We start from the raw sequence: 25,748 nt of genomic DNA, 5'->3' as shown, positions 1-25,748 counted from the left end.
ATGACAGATTGTGGAGAGAACAAGCACGCAAAAGGTTATCCACGTGGAAGCATTTAACGAAGTGTGTGAAGCACTAAATAAGGTATGTAATGCACAGCGAAGTGATTGGAACCTGCGCGTACCGGTAGTCTTATGGGCTTATAGGACAACGTGCAAGAAATTGACCAAATAGAAACCTTCTAGGTTGGCCTATGGAGCGAACATCGTAATGTTGATGAAGTCTATCATGCCTAGTATGGCATAACAGTGCCCACGGATATGATGGTTTGCGGAACCTTGGAAGAAGGGATCGCGCAGGTGGAAGAGCGCGAAGAAGAACGCTTAGGACCTAATGAAGAGATCTAGCAGGGTAATCTTAGGATCTAAGAACTCATGAATGAAAGAGTTCGGTTGAGGGAAAAAAGTGCCATGGCAGAAGAAGAAGTCAAGAAGCTTGAGAAAGGAATAAAGAAGAAATTTCTTGATAAGAAAACTATGGTGATAAAATAGGATGTGCACGATTACGTTGACGAATTTGGGGACTACCACCAAGAGTTGATCAGTTTGATGCCTTGGATTGGACCATATGTTACTAAGGGGATCAAAGATGGTGGCATGACGTAGTTGGTAAAATGCACGATGCAATTGGTGAAGCCAACTAGTGGACCCTCCCTAGGAGAAGTAAACGATAGTCGGTTGAAGCCATATACAGGTGGCCTAGCCACTTGACTAACTGTGGGAATCACAGTGTTAGCACTCCAGACAGTTGAAAGGAGGCATGGGACTATAAACTACTCTGCCCGAGAGTTGCACGATGACAGGACTACGTGCAGGAGCGAAGTGTCATAAGGTCCGCGACAACGCAAGGGTAGTTCCGCTGTCACACGGGTTGGCTAGAAAGTGACCATTATAGTCACTATTCATGATGAGATGCTTGGTTTGAGACGTCCAAATGGAGTGGGTGACAATAATTTAAGGCAGGCTTTATGGGCTAGATTTGGGAAAATCTTCCACCAAGGGAGCATTAATGAACTGAATTTGGGGGGAACAGTCGAATTTGAATTCAAAAGGCGCTATAAATTGCAAAGGGATGCCTAGCAAACAACACTTGGCCATTTGAGAATTGAGCTATTATGCGCCCAGAGATCTATGAACCCAGATCTGTTTGATTTTTTGAAGTCGAAGGAATTGTTTGAGCACTTACCTGAGTCGTTGAGAGATTTGTGCAACAACAGTATGATCACACCAAAGGAAGCCATGGATATCAGTGAGATGACTGCTGAAGAAGCCGCATAGGCCATAATAATAGGAGATGCCCCTGAGAGCGACAAGATAGTCGCTGAAATCCCTAAATCACCGCACACATCGAGACCCAAGAAAGATAAGCAACCCATGGTTCCAGTGTGTGTGTCCCCTATAAACCCACTGTGAACTAAACTGACCATGGAAGAAAAGGGGAAAGCGGTTAATGTGGAAACCGATAAGGAGGAGGAAGAATTTGAGGAAATACTGATCGAAGAGGAGGAGGATGAAGAAATGGAGGAAGCAACACAGGGTGTGGATCCTCTAACCAGGCTGCTAGCGTATTTTCCTCCGCGGAAGGGGAAGTCAAGGGTGCCCAAGGACCTAGATGAAAGCAAGAGCTCTCTACAGAATCCACTGCTACTTGACCTTATCATTTTTCAAGGAGCGCGCATGGTACGGGTGCCGAGTCTAAAGTTTTAAGACTGGGATCTCATGGACAAGGAGAATTTCCCACACTTGGAAACCGTGCAGCTCATGAAGTCGAAGAAAAGCACTGCGGCGGGAGTCATAGAGTTGGAGCCACACAAGTGGTTGCATGGAGTAGAGAAAGCAGGGTTGTTAAACCTGCTCTGGGTGCCATGTTACCATCGCGCCCCAGTAGCTATCTTTGTCATCAGGCAACTGCTCTACCTGGTGCATGATGGGTGTTTGTGGCTGGAGGAGCCCATTCCCATCACAGACCACCTGATTCATAGAATTACCCGACTCCCTTGTAAGGGGGAGGACCCCGTGGATATTTCAGAGGGTAAGAGCAACGACTTGGCCATCACGAAGGCCATGAAGGCAAAATTCAATCTGGAGAAAAAGAAGAGAGGGTACGTGATCTTCAGTATCAACAACAAGGTAGTCAAAGTTGCCACCTAGATACTTGCTGGCAAGGTTATGTGGAAGTGTCGTGCGGATGAGGTGCCCGCATCAGTCATAGCACTTGCCACGCAGTGCGCGGAGGGGGTCCAGTGTAACTGGTCTGAGTACTTGTGCAAGGAGATCTTGGAGAATTCAACGAGGCACAGGAATAGGGGAAGACCTTCCACTATGCATGGCTTCTACTATCCATCTTACTGGTGGCTTGGGAATTGCCTGAGGACAGCCAGTTCCCCACAATTGCGTGGGATCTTTCGGAGGTAGCGAAGTACGCTTCGCTGTGGGCCACTAAAGACACACAGAATATTCGAGACAGTAATAAATGCTGGGTGTTCATGGACATGAACATTAGAATGGGGATTAGCTACAAGCCGCAGTTATCGCCCACTGTCTATAATAGTCTACAAAGCTTCGTGGAGTTCAAGGCGGACTTCCACCATGTGTATCTCAGGGCGTGCAAGGATGTTGTGAAGAAATGAAATGAGCTCCCGTATTTGGCCACAGACGATGTCATTTTCACCGTACTTAAGTCGTGGCTGCTGGAGTGGCGTGCTCCAGCCATCTCCGTGTTGGAAACAGAGAAGTCAGCTACAAAAAAGAAGAAGTAGGAGGCGAAATTGTGGATGGCGCAGTTAGCAGAGAAAAGAAGAAAAGAGGCGACAACAACAAAGGCGCAGGAGGCGCAGGACACTGTGAAAGCAGTAACAGAACAACAACAGGAAATAGAGAAGGAGCGCAAGGGCCATAAGTTGTTGTCATCTGAGGAAGAGCCTGAGACAAAGGAAGGTGGCACAGACCCACAGACAACATCTACACAGTTGAAACGCCAACACCCGAGAGAGCAGATGGGGTTTCGGAAGAAGTCAAAAGCCTCCAAGACTTCTTTCAACCTGATCACCCTCACTGAGGGGGATCTGCATGACATAGGGAAGATGGTGTGCGACATCACTGTGGAGGCCCTCCAGCAGTTTGCGGAGGAAAATCAGATGGCATTGGGGGCCCTCTAGGCATAGATACAAGAGTTACAGGTGCGCACTCCTCAGGCTGGTACTCTGTCGACCAACCTCCCAATAGGAATGGCTGCGGCTGAGGAACTATTGCGCATCTGCATGAACAATACTATAGTGCTGCCAGAGGAGGAGCTAGTTACAAACAATGAGGCCGACAGGCCTACGGTTAGTGCACTAAAAAGAGTGGGGATCAACATGGTTGCGCTCCCTCGGGAGACGCTCTATGTTTTGCAAGACAGAGTAACTGCAGAACTGTGGGCTAGGGAGGGCTGCACACTCTAGGTAATAAGTGAGCATCGAATTAATAAGGAGCAATTGAGCTTGTAGCGTGATGAGGTCATGGCACAGAACCAATAGATTATGCAGGTGATTGAAGAAGCCTGCCAGATGGTCCCTGAGTTGGCCATCCTAGTAGAGGCACCAACAGAGGCGCACATCCGGAGGTTAGTAGTAGGGGTGCGCAAGAAGAAATGGCTAAGGTTCAGTTGGAGTTGAACCTTTAGATAGCTGAGCTGCATTTGAAGGCGTAGCCTTCAACTCCACCAAAGGTGAGGGAACAAAGGAGATCAGTAGTGCAGTGAAGGACTGCACCAAAATTTTGGAAGAGTTGTTTGAGGTCCTCACCACTCTGTAGGAGGACCCGAACATACAACACTTGGAAACAGAGGTGTTTGAGCTACAACAAAGATATGATGATATAAAAGGGACTGTGCAGATAGTGGACCTTACACAGAGGCTCACGCAGATGCAACAAGCAAAAGCGCTTAAGGAGCAGGTAGATGCGGTGCGACATAAGGAAGCGGTTTTGAAGTCACGCATCCAACCATGGATCAATGAGGCCTTCTTCATTACAACCTTGATCAAAGCCAAGCTCACACAGATGCAGGGAACACAGGAGCAGATGCAAGGAAGTAGTTCAGATACCGTGGTCTCTGAATAGCGCGTGCAGGAGGTATAGCAGGCAGCTGCTCAATGCATTTCCGATCTTGCAGCAGTTTGGGCAAATTTGGGAGGTCTCCGCGCGAAGATCTCCACACCAATAGAGTGACTCGAGGGTGAGTCACGATGTTTGTGTTGGGGGCCTGTTGGGCACGAGATCCCCCAAGGGAAGTTTTGGGGCTTAATGCCCAGGTTTTGACTAAATCCAATGTAAAGACTCCACGTTTTGGGGGTGAGGAGTATGAACTTGTAAATGAGTCATAGGGTTTTCCGCCCTCATTTTTGTAAATGTAATTTCAGCTTTAGAGATCTACCCATGGTCCGTAGACCATGGGATTGTATAAATAGAGTGAGGCTCTAAGTTGTAAAAAAGGGAATCAATTGATGAATGGATGATGAAGAATTGGGTCTTATTTAAGTGTAGAGTCGAGTCTTGAGTGCACAGAGGCCTAGTAGTCTACAGCTGAGTGCACAGGGCGAGTCAAGTCTGTAACCTTTGGAGAAGTAATATAGAGAAGTTTCATATCATTTTTGTGTATCTTTTCCTGTTTTATGCATTGAGTATATTGGGTATGAATTACAATTTTATTGTTTATATGCGCGAACTTATATGATGATGTTGACGAAGAGAATATAAGACAAAGTATATGTTTACGCGAAACTAACTAACAATTATAAGAAGATAAGTAAGATCCATGGTGTAACTTGGGGAATTAGCATAGATCGCTGCCTTAGCAGCGCGAAATCATCTTAGCTCTTGGTTAGGGCTACGCGAAGGCGATTATAACAGATCATGAAGGCCTCGCAGGTCAGGGCAGTGCCCGAAGTAACCTATACGAAGGTATTCACAGATAGACTAAACTGACCCCTCAGACATATCAAGGGTGCGGAAACTTGGTTCCAGCATCCCCCCATACTGCTTTGGGTGAGACCTCAGTCCATGCTTCGTGGGCTGTTGTCGAAAGGGCCAGTAGTGTAGGGATTTGTTTGGCTAATTAACTCTGAACCTGGGTCAGGCCCCCTCATGCCAACACTTAGGGTTTGATCATCCTATTCTTGTTTGTTGTGTGCCCAGATTTTAGATAATCACTTCAGTTCCTTTAGGTCGTGTGCAAATCCTTTAGTTATATTCCCACCAGCAACAGGAGGGTGGGTCTTCCAGAATTCAGTTACCATTCGGGTATAGGCTGCATCCTTCAACCAAGTGGAGTTGAATTTGAAAGGGGATTTTGGTTTGTTCAATCCACCTCTTATTTCAAGGTATATTGGCAGATGGTCTGATATACCCCCTGATCCGACCCATTGTCTATAGTTATATCCCATTCTCATCAGTCTCTCCTTGATTAGAAAGCGGTCTAGTCTTCTAGCAAAACTGTCCTCTCCAATTCTTTTATTTCTTTAGGTAGGTTCATTTTTTGCTGATGGAATATCACTAAGGTTGTGATTCTCCAGGATATTCTCAAAATAAGTAGAAAGGGGGTCAATCTGGGCATGATGTCCCCATGATTCCGAGAACCATATGGAAAAATTTAAATTCCCCCCAAGGATTATGTTGCCCTTTTGCAATAGATTGGAGTTTAGAATACGTTACCAGAATTCTTCACGGTGTTGACATGGCCCGTATACATTGATAAGTCTAATGTCAGTGCCCAGTTCAGATGAGAAGATATCCACCCCTATGTGTCCAATGCCTCCCCAAATGTTACAGAGTTTAATGGTTCGAGAATTGAAACCCATGGCTATGCCTCCTGAGCGGCCATTGACATCAAGGGCTTGAAAAGACCAACCAGGAAGCATGGATTCTAATAGGTGTGCAATTGCATCAGCTAGGCCCAGAGTTTCTTGAAGGAAAATGACATCGACCAGTTCAGTCCTAAGAAGTCTGTGGAAAGCTAGTTTTTTCTCAGGGCTAGCTAACCCTCGACAGTTAAATGAAAGCAGCTTCATGGAGGGGGAGAGACCAGGGTGTTCTGTGCTCTAAGAACCCTATCAATAGTGTGTTGCCACCCAGAGGCAATCTCCTCCCCTGCCTGCAACTTGGCTTTGGATAGAGAGGAAGGTTTGCCTCGTGGTGGCTTCAGGGGGATGGAGGGGGATACAAGGCCAATTCCAGTGGAGTCATGAGCCTGTGATCGGGCCCAGGATTGAAGCGAGTATCTGGGGGATAGAGGCCCCTGTGCAGAGTCATGGGAAGAAGAGGGGGTCACCTCCAGGATGGATGGGGGGGTTCAAGAATAAATGGGTGGGGGGGAGGGAGCACGCCAGAGTAATGGGGGGGGGGGGGGGGGGGGGCGAGGGCATGAAAGCAAAGACCTGGTGAATAACCGAAGATAAATCCATGCTATCAGATGAAATAGAGAGTTGAACAGAATAGGGTTTTGAAGTGGACATACCCAAGGATAGCGCAACTTCCGTAGCCGCCCTTGCCCTGGTAAGAGGAGGAGAGGGAGGCCGATATGGTTCTTTGTCGCGCTTCTTTGGAGTCTCCTTGGCTAGTGTATCCGCTGCTACTTCAGGGGCGGTGTGGGTTGCTGCTACTTCAGAGGAGGGTTGATTCACAGGTGCCTGAGGATCCTTTGTAGGGATTGTCTTTCCTTTATCCCCTGCTCTTGCCTTGCTATTCAGGGGGAAATCCCTAAATAGGTGACCCACCTTATGGCACCTCCTGCACCGAAAAGGGACCCCTTTGTAATCTAGGATCTGCGTCCATGAGAAATTCCTCCAAAGCAGTGTGATATGTTCTTGTAATCCTTCCCTAGTATCTAGGTGGACCAAAATCCTTACGTATGCCATGATGCCAGTGGAGAGGTATGATTTTTCATGCTCCAGATAAGTGCCCAGGGAGTTACCTATACGCCTGAAGATGTCCTCAGACCAGAAATGAAGAGGTAAGCCTAGAAGATGGACCCATAGAGGCCCAGTGCCTAATTTCTCCCTTTCAGTGTCGAAAAGATGGTTCCATCGACGCAGGAGTACAGGGGCCCGTTCAATGTGCTAGAAGGAAGACATAACCCAATTTATGTGCTCAGCTCTAGAGAATCTTAGTGCGAACCACCCACGAACAAAGATTTGTATGAAGGGTAGCTCAACCAAATGTTGCCCTCAAACTTCTGTCCATTGCTTGAGCCGTGCCGCTGTGTAGTTCCTTCCTCGAACCCTACCAACCAAAACATGATCAGTTGTATCCATGGTGTCTCCCCACTGAATATCTTCCCCCAAATGAATTATGACGTCTTGTGCTCTAGATTTGATGCACTTTTGTCTTTTTCCCAGCCTATGGCCCGCGTCGGTGGTGTCCTCCGGAGTTCCGCTGAGAGGAGGGTTTGGTTGAGGGTTTGCAGGGTTCAGACAAGGCCCCGAGGGGAAGGCGTCTGAGAGAGGTGGGATGCTAGTGAAGCTGCCGGAGAGGGGAGAAGTTAATGGAGCCATGAGAGGGTTACCATGTGCGGTGGCCGAGGGTTCTCTGAGGGGAGAATATGAAGGGAAATGAGACCCGGCAGATGGAGGAAAAGGTGGACAGCCTGAGGAGCTAGCAACAGGGTCAGGGCCTATACAATGGGTCACAAAATGTAGGGAGGACGGCGACGAGGGAGGGGTAGTGAGAAATGGCCAGGAGGGGTTGGTCTTAGGTAGGGTTACAACTGAACATGAGGGCCCAAGAGCGAGGGCAAGGGCGTGATAGCTTCTGACAGTTCGCTGCAGTAAGGGAGAATTCCTTCCGTGTTTGCATGGGGGGATGTCCAGATGGATACACCCTCTAATGGGTCAATTGAGTAATCTACCATGTCCACTTCCATAATTGATCCGAGAGTTACACGCCAGCTGCCATTGTAAAAATGTAAAACCCGTAGCTATAGTAACCGAGAGCAGATGGGGGAGGCGGAGAGGAGCACGATGGAGTCACGGGGGGAGGTAAAAAATCGCGAATGGAGAAATGAAGGGTGCGGTGAACGGCATCCGAGGGGTACGACAGCAGTGTGACGGAGCTGATCGATAATGAAATGAAGGGAAGGTACAATAAAAAGATCTTTGCAGACAAACCCTAGCCTGTGTCAGGCGAGTTTCGAAGCTCCTCTATTTTTTCGTATATTTTTAGATACTTCCTTAGATTCCCCGAGCATTTCTATTTTAGGAACCCCTACTTTAGCTAACATTGTTCCAAGTGCCCCTGTTTCAGTAGTCTCTCCTTCAGGTCCTTCTTCCTTAATAGGGAATCCATGATCACTATCCTCATAATATCTATTGGATATATCCGCAAGTTCTTTAGTGCATGCTATTTTTCATTCAATGGATGTACCAACAAACATTCTTATGGAAATCCATCTCTTACTGTTGCTGCGATGGGATCTAGGAGGTGTAATTGCTCTTATTTTTCTAGGAAGTGTAGCTGCTCTACTTTGTCTAGGAGGTGTAATTTATCTATCTTCTATTGTGTTTCAACACTTACCTCATGTTCTTCACTTTCACTTTCCTTTGTTTCAGTGGTTGGTGCATGTGACTTTGCCAATAAACTAGTCCATGTGCTTCCTTGTTGTTGCAGTGAATGAATTATGATTAACTTGATGAGTACATGGTTGGTTAAGAAACTCTTTAGATGTTTTTATCTACGCACCACCTATGCCATATGTTGTAAATATTTAAGTAAATAATATGGAAAATTTATCAGTTGTCCATTATGAAGATATGTCAATAACTGAAAATGATAATTGAATACTATCACAAAACGTCCCTCACAAGTAATTAACTTATGAATCAAGAAAGCCACATCGTCCCAAGGGTGAGGAATGAATGTTCTATCAATACCTCTCCCCTTGCTGCTTACTTCCTCTCCTCGCTATAAAAATGTTGCCCTAGCTGTTGGAACTTCTATTTTCCTAGAAAACCAATGAGCCCCTATCTGAAGTAAACCTGTCACCCTGGCAATAATATCATTTGTAACAACAATTCTGAATCCTCTAACCTTTGAATGTTTCTCCTGCAGAGCCTATGTGAATTCCTTCGTAATTTATTCGTTGAAACCCTGCAGCTTCTCAAAGTAGATATTTATAGGGCTTTTGGATGGTGTAACAACGCATCAATGGAGTTTGGTTCATGATGGACTACTGCTCCTCCATGGCTATTTCAGAGACTGTTATAGGGCAACGCTTCATCAATAGAGACACTTGGGTAGAGAATATCAGTTGAAGGAACTTTGTCAATGGGTAGGAAATAATTAAGGTTACCCTTTCAATGATAAATAACAACTACCAGGAATGATTTCCAAGTAGTCACATTGATTTTCACAAATGACAACAAAAATAAGGGCGACAATGGGTAATTATTGATTTCGGATACGTGCATTATGTGTCCCCCAGATGGTAATTACCGAATTTGGCTTACCAACAATTCTCCCCCAACTTAATTACAAAATTCGTCCTTGGTAGGTGTAACAGAAAAAATCATATCCAATGCCATAATGAGCAACAAAATACGATGTTACAGAAGAGGCTACACGGGAAGCTAAAATGGATGCTAAAAGTAAAGCCATAACTAAGAGCAAAATAGGATGTTGCATAGGAAGCTATACATGGAGCTACATCAGGAGCTAAAGACGAGGCTAAAATGGGCAATAGATATGATGCTAAAGTCGGCACTAAGTAGCATCGACTTGTGTGTCATTTGTCTATGATCGGCGTAAAAAACGCCAAAATTAGCACCATACTAATAAAAGTAGCTCCAATTTTTAAAAAAAGGTGGAGAAAATACACTGAAACAATCAGAAGAAGCAAAAAAGAAGGCTAAAGAAGAAGCTAATCACGTGGATTTGTTATATTCCTAGCTAACTCTCTCTCACAAGGATAGCAAATAGATTGGGAAAAAGGGGAAGATATTCTAACCCTCATAAAAAAACTCAATGATGAAATAAAAATTCTCCTCTATAGATTGGTACCATAAAGTGACCAACCTTGAAGGCGTACTTATTCTAATCCTAGTGATAGATCAATTAAATTAATAAACTTATACTCCCGTTTAATGAATTAAGTTACTCATAAAACTTAAGAGGTCAACATCTAAAAAAACGAATCTAAATTGTAATAGGATAACCAACAACCCCACTTCCTCTTCTTCACTTCCCAATTATGTAAAAGAATGCATGATTCAACCTAATATTATTGTACTTATCCCTTATTCACATACAAATTTCATTAAACATATATATAAAACTATAATATATATTTTGTAATATTCATTACTTATTGAACTTAATATTTTCGTTGAATAATATTTTCATAAGAATACTGGAATACTTAAAACTTACCGGTGCAACTATTTCAAGTAAAAGAATCAATAGTGTACTACAATTATAGAAGTACATAGAAAAATTTGTTGCACTACATTTACAATAAGGCACCGTTCATGATGCTCTTACTTAAAACTTGCATGTATTGATTAGCCCTATTAGTTTTATATATATTATCAACAACCAATACAATTTAACTATTAGTGCACCATGTTTATGTAAACACATTGTACCTGAAGAATTATAATACTTTTTAATGTATCAATAACTATGATGCACTACAAATGACAAAGAACGCCTCCTATCTCTTAGCATTGTTACTAAGAGTGAACATTGCACATCATTGCACATCTTTTAGGGCACTGTTATTAGTGCCCCCTATTTATTTGTGCACTATATAGTGAAAAAATATTTATGCGCATAATGCTAGAATAGTTTGGTGTATTTAATTTTATGTTCATTAGTGAGGGAAGAACATGGAAAAAATTTAGTTGTTAAATTTAACTTTATTGCATTTGTTATTTGCAGATACAATGTGTGAAAATCTAAAATTAACTTTATTGGAAGCAAAGGCATTGCGTAATGGGGCAATTTGATATCATTACACAATGGTGTGATTGACATTAATATTGTATGAATTGAAATATTGAATGAAAATTAACTAATATAGTTATATAAATTAAATGGAAGGTAAACATTATCAAAAAAATTTATTTCATCATATATTTTACATTATTCAGATTAAAAACAATTATAAAAAATATTTAAAATTTAATTTAATTTTAAATTATTATTATTATTATTAATTAAAAAAGAATTAATATACGAGTTACATACACACATATATTAAAAAATGTAACAAGATTCTTAAGCATGGAGCATGGATATTTTTAACTTATAAATAGACTTTCCTACAATACCATGGCTTATCAATACCACATGTCAAAAATACTATATTAACTCATTTCATATAACACTTGTTCATATGACATTTTTTTCTAATTAATCAATTTAATTAAAATTGTATAAAGGACATAACTAATTTAAGATAAACTCATATTCTATAATTTTCCGAGGTTAAATCTCAACCATCCACTTAATACTTTTTGATAGTTAAAAAAATAAAATAGAAAACTCTATTCTAAAATAGATAGGCTTATCCACATAACAATATTCTTAACCATGGAGGTTCACCCTCACTTTACCATGGAAATTCTTAACTTATAAATGGGCTTTGTTACAATACCAAGGCTTACCAATACCATATGCCAAAAATACCATAACTCATTTCATATCACACTTGTTCATATGATATTTTTTTAGTTAATCAATGCAATTAAAATAGTAGAAATGACATAAATAATTTTGAAATAAAACTCAACCTTTGATTTGTGGCTACTACTGAGAATATTCTAGAATATTCCATGAAGGTTAAATCACTACCACCCATCTTATAATTATTAATAATTAAATTAAAATTCTAGAATCTCTATTCCAAAAAAGACACACCTATGGACATAAAAATGTTTTTTTTACCTTACTATAATGTGCCCTAATACACCAATCCCTATTTACATATATGTTACATTGATTATACATACATATACATATTTTTTCGAAGAAAAAACTGTAATTTTTATTAAGAAATTAAAATTTTCATTTTGTATGTGCATAAAGCACTCCAAGCCAACATAGCTTTTCCAATGTCAAAAAAAAAGATACATAGTTGTCTGGATGAGCCAAAAAAAAAGTCCGGGAAAGTAGAAATTAAAGGATCAATAAACTAATGACATAATAAATACATAACAACACAAAAGCCTTTTGATTTTCTTAAAAAAAACATAGAGTCATAGATGGATGAACTTGCAACAAAAACACAAGATATGTATAACTGTCAATCAGAGATCAAGACTATGGAATGCTAATCTAAAGCCCTTCAATGAAGGGTCTATGATAAAATTATATGGATACCTCATTCAGCTGCTCGATGACTTTCCATACCCCAAATCCTATGTAGAACCAACCTTAGAGAGTGCATCTGCGACCTCGTTCCACTCGCTATAAATGTGGTGACAAGAAACCATATCAAAATATTGTTTAAGCTGTAAAACCTCCTCAAGAATGGGATTGAGTGTGTGAATGTGACAACATTGGAGCTCATTAAACCAATTAATAATGACCATAGAATCACCAAATATTTGCAAAGAATGACAATCTTTTTCAATTGCAAAGAGGAGGAGGAGTTTAAGGCTAATAAGTTTTGCATAATTGTTTGTTCCCCTCCCCTAACCACTCTGTAGTTTATAAAAATCATTTTTGTGGATGTAAAGGACAACACCTCCCCCCCCCAATAATCTAAAGTATCTGAAGATTCTCCATCAAAAAATCCCAAGGTTGAGATCTTTCCTCCTCCCCAACAAAAATATTTTGTGGAGCATGAGAGACTTCATCAGCTAAAATCATGTCATAATCTATGACCACTATTATTGCCACCCAATTTGGAATAGAAAATTTATCTTTTGAACTAACTTTGTTCCTCACATTCCAAATTCTCCAACAAATGAATGGAGGCATGTTTATGAGTTTCTTAGGGGAGGCATGTTCCCACCATTCCTTCTAAGCTTCTTGAAGGGATATCCCTTGCCAAAATGAAACCCTTCTCAAGCGATTTTGAGTGGCATTCCAAAATTATTCTAAGAAATGAAAAGAGCTGAATAGATGGTCAATAGATTCACCATCTTTTTTACATAGGGCACACCAACCACAACCTTTCATACATCATTTTTGAATATTATCCTCAGTTGGTGCCTTATTTTCAAGCAAGAATTAAAGGAAAAGGTGAGTTTTTTTGTGGGGTCGGGGGGGGGGGGGGGGGGGGGGGGGTGTTATTTTCCAAAGCTTCTTCCAACACCATAGAAAATCCTCCAGCTATCTATCATTGCATATAACCACATATAGGTTTAGGAGAGTATTCCCCCCACAGAGAATGAACCCATCTTAGAGTGTCAACTTCGTCTCTAGCTAAGGCACTCATATGCAACATTTAATGCCACTGTGTAATATTCCATAAACCATGAAATTCAGGAGGTAAATTGAACTGATGAGGTCTAAGCCATCTCTACTCCTAGATGGACATGCTAAGGGGTTAGCAACATGATTTAGTGTGTTTCTACCATGGTTATTAATAAATTGTATCATTTCACTAGGGATACAATAATTAACATTGATTCCAACCCATAGATCTTGGCCTATTTTTAACATTTCTCCATTCCCAACTTTCCATGTCAACCCATCTTCCATTATAGGTAACGATGACAATTATTTCTAGATGATAGATATATTTGGCCTTTACTTATTTGGAGGTCATATCCATTCTTCCAAGGAGCTAGGATAGATATATTTTCTATGGGCTACTATAGTCCATAGGCTTTCTGTAGAAAACAACCTCCATCCAATTTTTGTGCCAGAGCCTTTGCAAAAGAAGGAAGGCTTTTCAATCCCCAACATCCCCAACCTTTAAGTAGTGAAATTATATCCCATTTAACCCCTTGGAAGACCCTTTTATCTTTTATTCCCATCCATAAGTACCTACAACACAATTTATAGATAGAGTTCAGGCTCCAAAACATAATCCATGACAGGGACATCCAAAACATTGGGATAGCTTCCAACACCAATATATAAGCACTAATATTCTTACTCGGGACAACCATATGAAGCACCAAGATTTTTTTTATTTTCTCTATGTTAGAAATCAGACACAACCAGTTATTTTTCCTATAATCATTTGGTTTCAGGTGAAACCCCAAATATTTTAGGCTAGCCTTGAAATCTAGTAAATTGGAAGGGAACAAATTATATGCATAAGAAGATTCATCCCTTAACAAACCATTTAGGGATAGATAATGTTTTTGAATGTTCACAAGCATTCCATTGGCCTTATGAAATAGAATCAAACATCCTTGATAGAGTCCAAATCCCTTCTGGACCCATCACAAAAAAGCAGCACATCATCAACAAACAACAATTGGGTAATGTTCAAGTATTTAGATATCCATATACCATGGAGATCTCCTCTTATTTTCAAATCTTTTAAAAACCTTCTCAAATTATTAGAAACCAACAAGAAAATAAGCGGAGATAGAGGGAATCCTTATCGCAGACCTATTGTGCTTGGAAAAAATTGGATGCAAAACCATTTATAAGAACTGCAAAAGAAATGAAGATAGGCAAATCATTACCGGGTTAATAAAAGGAACCTCGAAGCCCATATGTGTAATAAAAATCCTAATATAACACCAAATCACAAGATCATAGGCTTTTAATAAGTCTATCTTGATCACCATCCCCTTTCTCTTCCAAGTTTCCAAGATGTGAAGAACTTCTTGGGTCACTCCAATCTCTTTGTGAATCTGCCTATTCTCTAGGAAAGAAAACTATATTTTTGACACACTGTTGATGAGGCTCATCAATAGATAAATTATATGGGCCTTAATGCCACTCTCCAACTTAATAAAATCAACTTTTCTCGGATTTCTTTACATATTTTCTTATATTTTTCTTAGTGAGAAGGGTAAAGGTGAGATGTTATGTCATGTGGCTTGATGTGCATTAATTGCAGGATTTGGAGCATTTTTTGGCTAATTTAAGTGTAGGAACTCGAAGTAGACAAGTAAGAGGGATTTTAGGAGATTGGGTCTCCCTCCTTAACTCCTCAATCACTGGAATATTCCTCCACTAGATCTCATCAGCTCGGAGTTACAAGAAGCCAAGCCAGTGATAGTTGAAGACAAGTTAATCTCGAGTTTGGGAGCCAAGCCTCCCTACTTTTAAGGAATTTGTTGGTAGATTCAGTTGTATAAATAAGAAGGCCTAGGGCCTCATTAGGATTCTAATTTTTGCTGTAGCCAAGAGGCAATTTCGAGCTTAAGATATTGTGACTGTTATTATCATGTTATTTTTGACATCTTGGTGATAATCAAAAGGGTTTCTTTGATCCAAAACTTTGTTGAATTAGAGGGCTGAATCTCTTGGGTTAGGGCCCAAACCTGGTAGTAGAGGTTCCTCTTCTTTTTTTACATGTATCCTTAGATTAAAATCATAGATTAGCTGCTAAAATTATTTCTGTTTTGTTTAATTTGCAAGTCTTTGAATGATTGGTTAGTTTTTCTTCCATTAATTGGAGAAGTAAATCATTGTTACAATAGTGAAATAAAAGACTTCAGAAGATATTTTTTTATTGGCCTCATCCTCATCTCCCTCATGGGATCATGGTTTGAGGGCCCTATCTCACAGCCCAAAAAATAGAGTTATCTTTTGGTTATTACATATCTTAGGGTTTCTTGTTAAGTAGGTCACTGTTCATGATTTCTTAGAAGCACATGCAATTATCATTTTGGTTTCTTAAGTTGTTGTAGATTAGAAAGCATTCCATTCCATAGATTTGATCCACTAGCCATCAATAAATCAGTTTCTCAAATTCAACTCATCTTTTCCACATTTACATAAAGTTGTGCATAAATGAAGAAATGAGTATGTGTTGTTGCAGGAGTTACTAATCTGTAGGGAGAAATCATTCCATCAACCTCTTCTAAGCCTTCTCCACCTCTTTCCAAACCCTACCAACCACCAATTCATATTTCTGTTTTGTAGCCATCGTGGACAACCACCTTGAGAAAATCTAACCATCCTGAAGAGTTGGGATGATCCTTGGGTAGTGTGCACCCTACCCATACCTTATTCCACCATCATACACCTTCCCATCACTTCCTTTCACCTTCCCTACCTTCCTACATCTTTTAGCTAAGTTTCCTATAGTAAACCACGACATCCTGTAGTAACTACAAGAAATCCTGTAGCAACTACAGGAAACCCTGTAGCATCCTGTTTTAGACTGTTTTGGGTAGAATTAATGATCTTCAACTAAACCTCCATACCCCTCAATGCCATTTTTGACCTATTTTCCCATACCTTCCTTCCCTGCAAAAGACCAACTTGATTAGTTTAACATTTAGATTTCTAAATTAAAAACTAGAAGACTCTTTGCTGCAATATTTAGCTAATGCATGCATACATCAGCCTTAGAAATGTTAGGATCATTTCTATGCCTACTTAGTCTAGATAACTAGATGATAGAATGCAGGGTTAAATTAGGTCCCTTTTGAAAGTAATGTGTGTTAATTCCTAGCTAGGTGATTTCATGTCATTTTCATAGCACTTTCTATTTAGCACTTTGAATTCCTTAACATAGGAAAGCATTTAATTTATGCATTAGAGATAGATTTATACTTGTTGTCAGTAGGAAACCTCGTTCTAGTCAATAGAAGACTAGTTTGAAAAGCCCTAGTGGTCTATCGGCCCAGTTGAGAAGTGACAAGAGTAGACTATTGCATTTGCTGTGCATATAGCATTGTGACCTCCAAGTTTGTACAAACCCCGAGTTGATAAAGTGAAGTTGGTCGCCCTAGGAGTTGTAGCATCCTTGTTGCAATACTGGGGCTCATCACTTTTTGGTACCGTTGCCGGGGAGGTGTCTATGTAGATTTGATTTCTTTTTTCCTTTCTATTTGAAATTCAGTAAATATATGAAATTCTTGCTTTCCTTTTGTTTTTCATTCAATAGATAGTTGCAATTTATGCTTTCTTTCCATTCTGCAAGTAGTTCCATTCAACAAATATTGCAATTTATGCTTTCTTTTGATTCTGAAAGTAGCTCCATTCAACAAATAGTTGCAATTTCTGCTTTCTTTCCATTTAGCATGTAGTTCTGAAAAGAAAAACCCTAAAAAAGAAATTTATTTCATGCCTCATAGGAGTAGAGACAACATAGGAAAAATTTTGCCAAATACCCCCACACCATCAAATAGCCAACCTTCCCTCTCCTTTAGTGATTGTGAGCTAGATGACCCATTAGGTGAACAACCAGAGATATTTGAAGGGCCTATTGGGGAAGAAGAAGAAGAAACCATTCCACCAACCTACACCATGGTTGAAAATAGAAATGGGATTGAAAACAAAAATGGAGTTGAAAACAGAACTGAGGGTGATTTTCCCATCATAGAAACTAATAGAGATGTTAGGATGAAAAAGATAAGCCCCTATACCCTTCCTCACTTCCATGGATTAATCTTAGAGGACCATGATACCATTTTGTTTGAGTTTGTTGTCATCTACAAAACTTATGATTATACTTCTGACGACCAAAAGTTGAAATTGTTCCCATCCACCCTTAAGGATGCAGCGTTGCACTGGTTTACCTGGGGAAAACATCACTACTTGGGCTCAAATGCAACAAGCCTTAAAAAACAAGTAGAGGGATTATTGTAGGTCCAAAGACACCAGAGAGGAGATATTTAGAATGACCTTGGGACATGATGAATATTTGGAAGATTATGAGGAAAGGTTCCAACTCAACTATAAAAAGGCAATATGCACCCTCGATCCTCAATCACTCAAGCTAGTCCTTCTTAGGGGGATCAGGGAAGATCTCCTAGAAGCCCTAAACATGCTGTGGGGAGGGGACATCTACCAATTATCTTATGATGATATCAAGACAGTTTTCAAAAATCATTTTAGGGCAGCCAGAAAGAAGGGTAGGGCTAGACAAGCTTTGGCCAATTCATCCTCCTCCAACACATCCATCAAAAGTGAAATCGAGAACATGTTGGAAGACTTTAAGAGTGAAATGTTGCATGCCCTTGCTATGAAAATGGACACCGTGCATATCAAGAGGAAGTAGGAGGAAGAAAAAAGAGCCTTAACTGTCTTTTTCCCTAGATGCACTAGAAGGCACCCTGGAATTGAATGTCCATTGAATCTTATAGAGATCTTCTCGGTCTATGAGGATAAGCACTCCATAGACAAGTTCCCTTCTCTCTTTGGATTAAAATTCGTGTATTAAGGAACTAAAGGTGTGACTGAACAAATCTACTATATCAACCAAAGGAGGCCTCAAGGACCTCGACCATACCAACAAGGCATGCAAGGGGTGTCCTATTCATATTACAACCCTAACTAGAATGCATCCATTCCCCCTTGGTGTCCTCCTACTCATCCTTCATGGTCCACACCTTCTCCCTAGTATTTTGCACCTCAATACCATTCCCAACTTGCCAATCAATCATTTCAACCATATTCTCCCCCACAACCTCAATGTGATACACCATCACAGGGGTGGAGGCCCCCATACAACCAATCTCCAGTCTTACTGCCTCCATCTCCATATAAACCACATATCCTTCACCCTGCTCCACCTAAGCAACCTCAAATGCCTGCTCAGCCAAATCCAAACCCGAACAACAAACAGGAACATCAGGTCTATAGTGGAGAGACATCCTACCCTGCCTATGTTGTGGAAATTCAATAAATCAACCTCAGGTCTGGAAGAGTGCTTCCAGATAATCAACCTCCATCTCCACCCGAGGAGCTTGAAGAGGAAAAGGAAGAGAGTGTTCCTCAAGCCAATCCACCTTCTTTTCCTGAGAGATTAATCCATCCTAGCCAACACACCCTAGAAGAGACTGAACTTTTGGGTGAATTGAAAAACTTGTGTGTTAAAATCCCACTCCTCCAAGCTATCAAGGATGTCAACATATATAAAAAATTAATCAAGGAGAAATACTTCAAACGTCATGGGAGGAAAAAGAAAGACACCCCTACCATTAATTTCATTGGACAATTGTCTAACATAATGTTGGGGCGAGTGATTTGCCCGAAGTATCTAGACCTTAGAAGTTCTATGGTAGATGTGCACATCGATGGTATCATTGTCCCCCATACCTTGATTGATCTTGGGGCTGCCGTCAATGTGATGACTAAGGAGACTATGCTTAAACGGAATCTCCAAGGATCATTAACGAAGACCACAACAATCTTGCAGCTTGCAGACAGATACACAATAGCTCCTAAGTGAGTTGTTGAGTATGTGATGGTCTCCATTGATTCCTAGGAATACACTATTGACTTCTTAGTTGTCCAACCTAAGACCAAGTTCAATGGTTATCCTCTCATCCTTGGAAGGCCATAGTTAACCACTGTTGATGCTTACATAAGTTGCATGGCTAGGAATATGACCATAAAAAATGGGCATTTTTCCAAACAATTGGTCTTGTACCCTCCTACTCAACCATCTCTATAACATGAATTACCTTTATGGTTGGAAGAGGAGGAGGAATATGAAGTTTACTTTGCAAAATCTTACCTAATCTATACCCTAGATGCTACTATAGGAGGGGGGAAACCTAATGAAGATGACTTGATTGATCAAATCCTCCAGAATCAACCCCCCAACACCATGTCCCTTGATGAGTTAGTAAAGAAAACTGAAGATAACCCTTGGAATGATTTGTGCCTAGCTGACTCAAGTCCTACTCATGTCAAGATGATAGAATTTGGTCTAGATCGAATATTGAAAATCAACCTTTCTCTCTCTGCACATCAGGAAAATGAGTTATGTGACATTCTAAGAGAGCATTTGGATTCCTTTTCTTGGAATTATAAGGAAATGGAGGGAGTGCACTCGTTGGTGTGTACTCAACACATTTACATCAATGAAAGTTACAAGCCAGTGCACCAACCTTAGAGGAGAATGAATCCAAACCTCAAAGACATAGTTAAAGAAGAGTTGCAAAAGTTGTTGGATACAAGGTTCATTTACCCCATCTCAGATAGTTAGTGGGTGTCTCCTCTAGTTCTGGTCCCAAAGAAAAATGGAAAATGGAGGATATTTTTGGAATACAAAGAGCTAAACAAAGCCATAAAAAAAGACCATATCCCTCTACCTTTCATTGATCAAGTCTTGGATGGTCTTGCAGGAAATAAGTTCTTCCCTTTCATGGATTGATTAAGTGGTTACAATAAGATCCAGATCAGCCTAGCGGACCAAGATAAAATCACCTTCACTTCTCCTTGGGGTACCTTTTCTTATTGGGTGCTTCCTATTGGATTATCTAATGCCCTTGCCACTTTTCATAGGGCAGTCCTGAGCATATTTGCAGAGCTAGTCCATGACTTTGTAAAAATTTATATGTATGATTTCACTCCCTATGGGTGTGATTTCCTAGAGGCTCTCTCTAACTTGGGGAAAGTATTAAATAAATGCATTGAAATGAACCTAACCCTTAGTCCTAAGAAGTGTGATTTCTTGATGAATGGAGGGATTTTTCTTGGTCACTCAATATCCCAGGAAGCACTGCAAGTGGACCCAAATAAAATTGCTATCATAAAGAGGGTCCCCACTCCTCGGAAGCAAAGGGATGTTAGAAGTTTCTTGGGCTTAGCTGGATAATATAGGAGATTCATAAAGAACTTCAGAAAAGTAGCCTCACCTTTGTTTGGACTATTGGCTAAGGACTCTAAATTTTTTTGGTCATAAATATGCCAAAAGGTCCTAGAAACCTTAAAGGACAAGTTGACTACTGCACCTATACTTTGAGGCCCAAATTGGGCTCTTCCTTTCCACATTCATGCTGATGCATTTGAAAAGTATATAGGAGCAACTTTGGGCCAGATAGATGACAAGTTTCCTTATGTCATTTATTTCATCAACAAAAATCTATCCAAGGCTGAGTTGAACTATATTGCGACTGAAAAAGAGCTCCTAGCTATTGTCCATTCCTTGAAAAAATTTAGAAATTACATCACAGGTTACTAGACCTTTGTACATACCGACCATGCTACTATTAAATATTTGATGAAAAAGCATGATGTGAATGCTAGAATTATTAGAAGGTTTCTTTTATTACAACAATTTGATCTAACTATCATTGATAAGCCTGGTAGAGAAAATGTAGTTGCATATTTTTTGTCTAGACTTTATTTGCTTGCAGGTGAGGAAGGAATGGTTGATGATCAACTGTCATATGAACATTTATTTGCTATTTCAATTTTCTCTCCATGGTTCGCTGACATAACCAACTACTTAGTGGATGTACAGTTCCCTCCAAATCTATACTCCAAGGAAAAGAACAGAATTATAAGAAATAGTGCCCCATTCATTTAGATTAGGGGAAATCTCTTCAAGCTAGGCCCATATCAAATTTTGAGGAGATGTGTCAGGGAGGAGGAAGCCTTTAACATCCTTCTGGCCTGTCATGATGGGCTTTGTGGAGGTCACTTTGCAGCCAAGAGGACAACATTCAAGGTACTGCAAGTTGTCTACTACTGGCCCACTCTCCACCAAGAGGCAAGAAGATACACTAGTCAATGTGACCAGTGCCAAATAATGGGGAAACCTACTCGCATGGATGAGATGCCTTTGCAACCTCAAGTGACTCTTGAGCCATTTAACAAGTCGTGCATGGATTTCATTGGTCCCATTGATCCACCATCAGGGCAGAAAAAGTACATAATTGTGTGCACTCATTATTTGACAAAATGTGTTGAAACCAAGGCTTTCAAGGTAGTAACATAAGAGAAAGTGGTTGAGTTCTTAAGGGATAATGTATTTTACAAGTTTGGGTACCCTAGAGAGCTCGTCATTGATCAAGGAGCTCAATTTACCTCACACCTAATTAAAAATGTGCTGAGGCAGCATAAGATCAAGCACATGAAGTGAACTACTTATCATCCTCAGGCCAATGGACAAGTAGAGGTTACCAATAGAGAATTGGAAGGAATTCTCACCAAGGTTGTGAGAAACAACATAAAATATTGGGCTAACAGACTAGTGGAGGCCAATTGGGCCTATAATACAACTTGGAAGACAACCACTGGCTTCACCCCTTATGACTTGGTCTATACGAAGAAGGCTCTACTCTCCACTGAGTTTGAGTACAACACTTTGGGGATGGCAGAACAGTTGGATTTGGATGTTACAAAGGCACAACAATAGAGGCTGCTTTGGCTCAATGGTTTAGATGAATTCAGGATGTAGGCCCTCCTACAAAAAGAAGTGACTCAAGGACAAAGAAAGGTTTGGCATGACAAAAACATCAAAGACAAAGTTTTTCAAGAAGGTGATTGGGCCCTGCTATATGATTCCAGGTTCAAGTACTTCAAAGGAAAATTGATGACCAGGTGGCTGGGCCCATATCTGATAGATAAGTGCCATGAAAATGGGGTTGTGCAAATAAGGAAAATTGATGAAGAAGGTATCCCCTTGCTGGTCAATGGATACAGATTGAAAGCCTATAAAAGACTTTGTCAAGGGAAGAGTTCATCAGTACCACTAGTAAGGAAGTGAATGTGCTTGGAAGTGTCTCAACTTCCATCTCACCAAATTCTTGAAGACTGTTTTATTTTTGAAAAAAATGAAAAAAGAAAAACAATAAGGGACCTAGGTGAAAACCTCTATGAGGCACATGAGTCCAACTTTTGGGTTGAAAACCTCCTTGAGGCAGCCCAAGAGTGAAAAAAGGAGAATAAAAAGACTCATGGTTGAAAACCTCCATTGAGGTGCCTAGGGCAGGTAGAAAGGTTGAAAACCTCCTTTGAGGCGACCTGCGTGTCTTTCAAAAAAAAGGAAGAAAATAGAAAAGGAAAAAAAAAAACAAAATGACATGGCAGGGACCTCAAACCTGTACACTAATAAAATTTTGTGATTTTTTTAGGTTTTTAAAGGAAACAGAGGACTTAGAGTTCAGAGGGAAGCAAGTCAAGCATCACCCCATTCTTCCTCTATTCACTTCATATCTCCCATGCATACCATGTATCCATCATCCATCCTCACTTCCAGGAATCAAAAACCAATTTTTATGCAATTTTCTGACTTCTACAAGGTTTCATGTAGTTACTACAGGAGTTTCATGTAGTTACTACAGGAGTTTCCTATAGTACTACAGGATGTCCTGAAACACTACATGAATGAAATTTTGATTGGGAAATGATGATGCATGCATGTTCTAGGTTGAAAGAGGGGACCATACACCTCACTACCTCTCACCCAACACCAGCTCATGACCATACCACCCTCTGTGTCCATAAAAAACCACTAAGAAAAAATAAATAAATAAATAAATAAAAATAAAATAAAATAAATAAAAATAAATAAATAAATAATAATAATAATAAAATAAATAAATAAAATAATAAAATAAAATAAAATAATAAAAAAAAAAAAAAAAAAAAAAAAAAAAAAAAAAAAATAGTAAAATAGAGTCCAGGGGCCATGCCATCATTGGCCTCACTCACCTACCACTCCATCTCCTCAATTTCCATGCTTCCACTCCTACATCACCACCCATTCCTCCTCCAAGTAATTAAAAAACAACAAAAAAATGATGAAAAAGGCAGCTACAGGATTTCCTATAGTAACTACAGGAAACCCTATAGCAGCTTGTGATCTCACAACAACAATTCTCCATGCATTCTCCTTCAGCACCAAGGCAATAAAATAGCTCTAGCACCCTTGGAAACACTATGAATCCCATCCATAGCTTAGCAGTAGTAGCAGCAAGACCAAGCACCTGCACACAACAACAAAGAGGACAACCACATCAACATGAAGAAATATACAGAAAAATGACCAAGGAAAAGCACTTACCTGAACAAAAAGAAGCACAACAGAGTCACCCTCCATAATGCAACAATCAAGTGAAGGAAGGCATAGGTATGGCACCTCATCTGAATTCTTCCCTAAGTACGATATCATAAAAGTGTAGGAATATGAAAAAGTTCGATTTTATAAGCTGGAGGTGGCTAGTTAACTTGGCCACCCTTAGCTCGAAAACAAAAAGTGAACTCCTAGTCAGCCTGACACGTGGAAACATCACATCAAGAAGAATGAGTTGAAAAGGTGGTCAAGTTATGTAAGAGTGGGTGATGATTATGAGGAGAAGCTACATGACAACTAATGGTGTGCCAACGGTCCCAAAGAGGAAATCCCATACACTACCAGTCAATACAACGCTCCAAGTAATCGACCATAAAAGGAGACTATTCCAAACTCTCATGCACCATTTTTTCATTTCAAGATCAGAGAGGACCAAGACCACCTTGGAGAGCCATCAAGGAGGAAAACCTATTTCATCCACCCTACAGGAAACATAACTACAAGAGCAACTACAGGAAACGCGGGGAGCTACAAGAAACAATGGAAATTCACATAGAATGCTAAAAGGGGGTGCATAAGATCCAACTGCTTGAAAATTCTCCTCATCCAAAGCATCACAGTGAAAGGTAGGTGGCCCATATCTCATATGCTTTGAATTGATAGCTAGGAACATAAAAAATTGAGTTTTTAAGTGATTATAGTGGGCTTGGGAGTTTTGAAAGAATTGTGAACAATTTGAAAGTTGTGTGGAGATAGGGGGGAACTGAAGCCATCCACCACCCTCAGTCACCCTAAAAACTAAGGCTATCCTACCAAACTCGCTATAGTCAACCAATCATAAAAGAGACATGACATGAGGGTTTAACAGAAGGGAACCCACAGAGACATCCAGGATACACCTCCATCCTCCTGTGGTAGAAATATTTAGAAGACATAATTGGTTGGGATTCTTTGAGTTGTTCAGAGAGTATGATGATGATGTAGCTCAAGAATTTTCCATGGAACTTAACCCCCAAGCTATAATTAGTGCTACTACTGTGGTAAAAGGTCTATCAATTACAATTACTCCTGAAGTAATTAGCAGGATCACTACAATTACTCAAGGGATGCCATGGAGAAAGAAAGATAAGGTTGCAAGAAATTTTGCAAGGAATCACTTCTTCTTAAGGGAGGAAGAGCCAATTGAGGACAAAAATGGGATAAGAAGGGAAAGCCTTCCATACCCTTGGAATGAGGTGAGCTATCATATTCTCAAATATATCTCTTGTGAAGGGAGGCTCAGTATAGTCTATGGCTATCAATTTAGACTCCTCCATGAGTTGAGATTTGGGGAGGGGATACCCATTGAAAGAAGACTCAGTATACCCTACTTCTTGTTGCAATCAATAATAGACATGAGCCTAAAAGTCCAAGAGGGAAAACATCAACAATTGGCACACCATGGACTTATTAAGCTAATACTAGAGGATGTCGTGAGCTAGCTAAGAATCCCTATTCAATGGTCCACATTCAAAGACACAAACAAATTGGCAATGATTTAAATACAAGCCCTTGAATATGATAGGGACAATACCTCTAGTGCAGAAGAGGAGGCACAAACAGAGAAATAACAGAAGGAAGAAGCAAGCCCCGAGGAACACACCAAGGAAAGGGAGGAATCTCCAAGGTTGTCTCTTGAACCAACTGAGAGGGAGGAAGTTGTTGCCTTGACTTTCCTAATCACACTTGTCAAGTCAAAAGGGAAGAGAGAGAGGCAGAATCCCCTCTATTTCAAAACAAGCAGGAACACTAGGATCAAGCAAGGGAAACCACAAACACCCACCAAGACTCCAATCACTATTGAGGACTCACCAAAAGAGAAAGAAAAGATAGTTTCCCTGGA

The sequence above is a fragment of the Pinus tabuliformis genome, chromosome Q, assembly GCF_031772625.1.
Source record: "Pinus tabuliformis cultivar Carrire ecotype Pingquan chromosome Q, CPIR1, whole genome shotgun sequence".
Taxonomy (NCBI): Eukaryota; Viridiplantae; Streptophyta; class Pinopsida; order Pinales; family Pinaceae; genus Pinus; species Pinus tabuliformis.
This window is presented reverse-complemented; position numbering follows the sequence as displayed.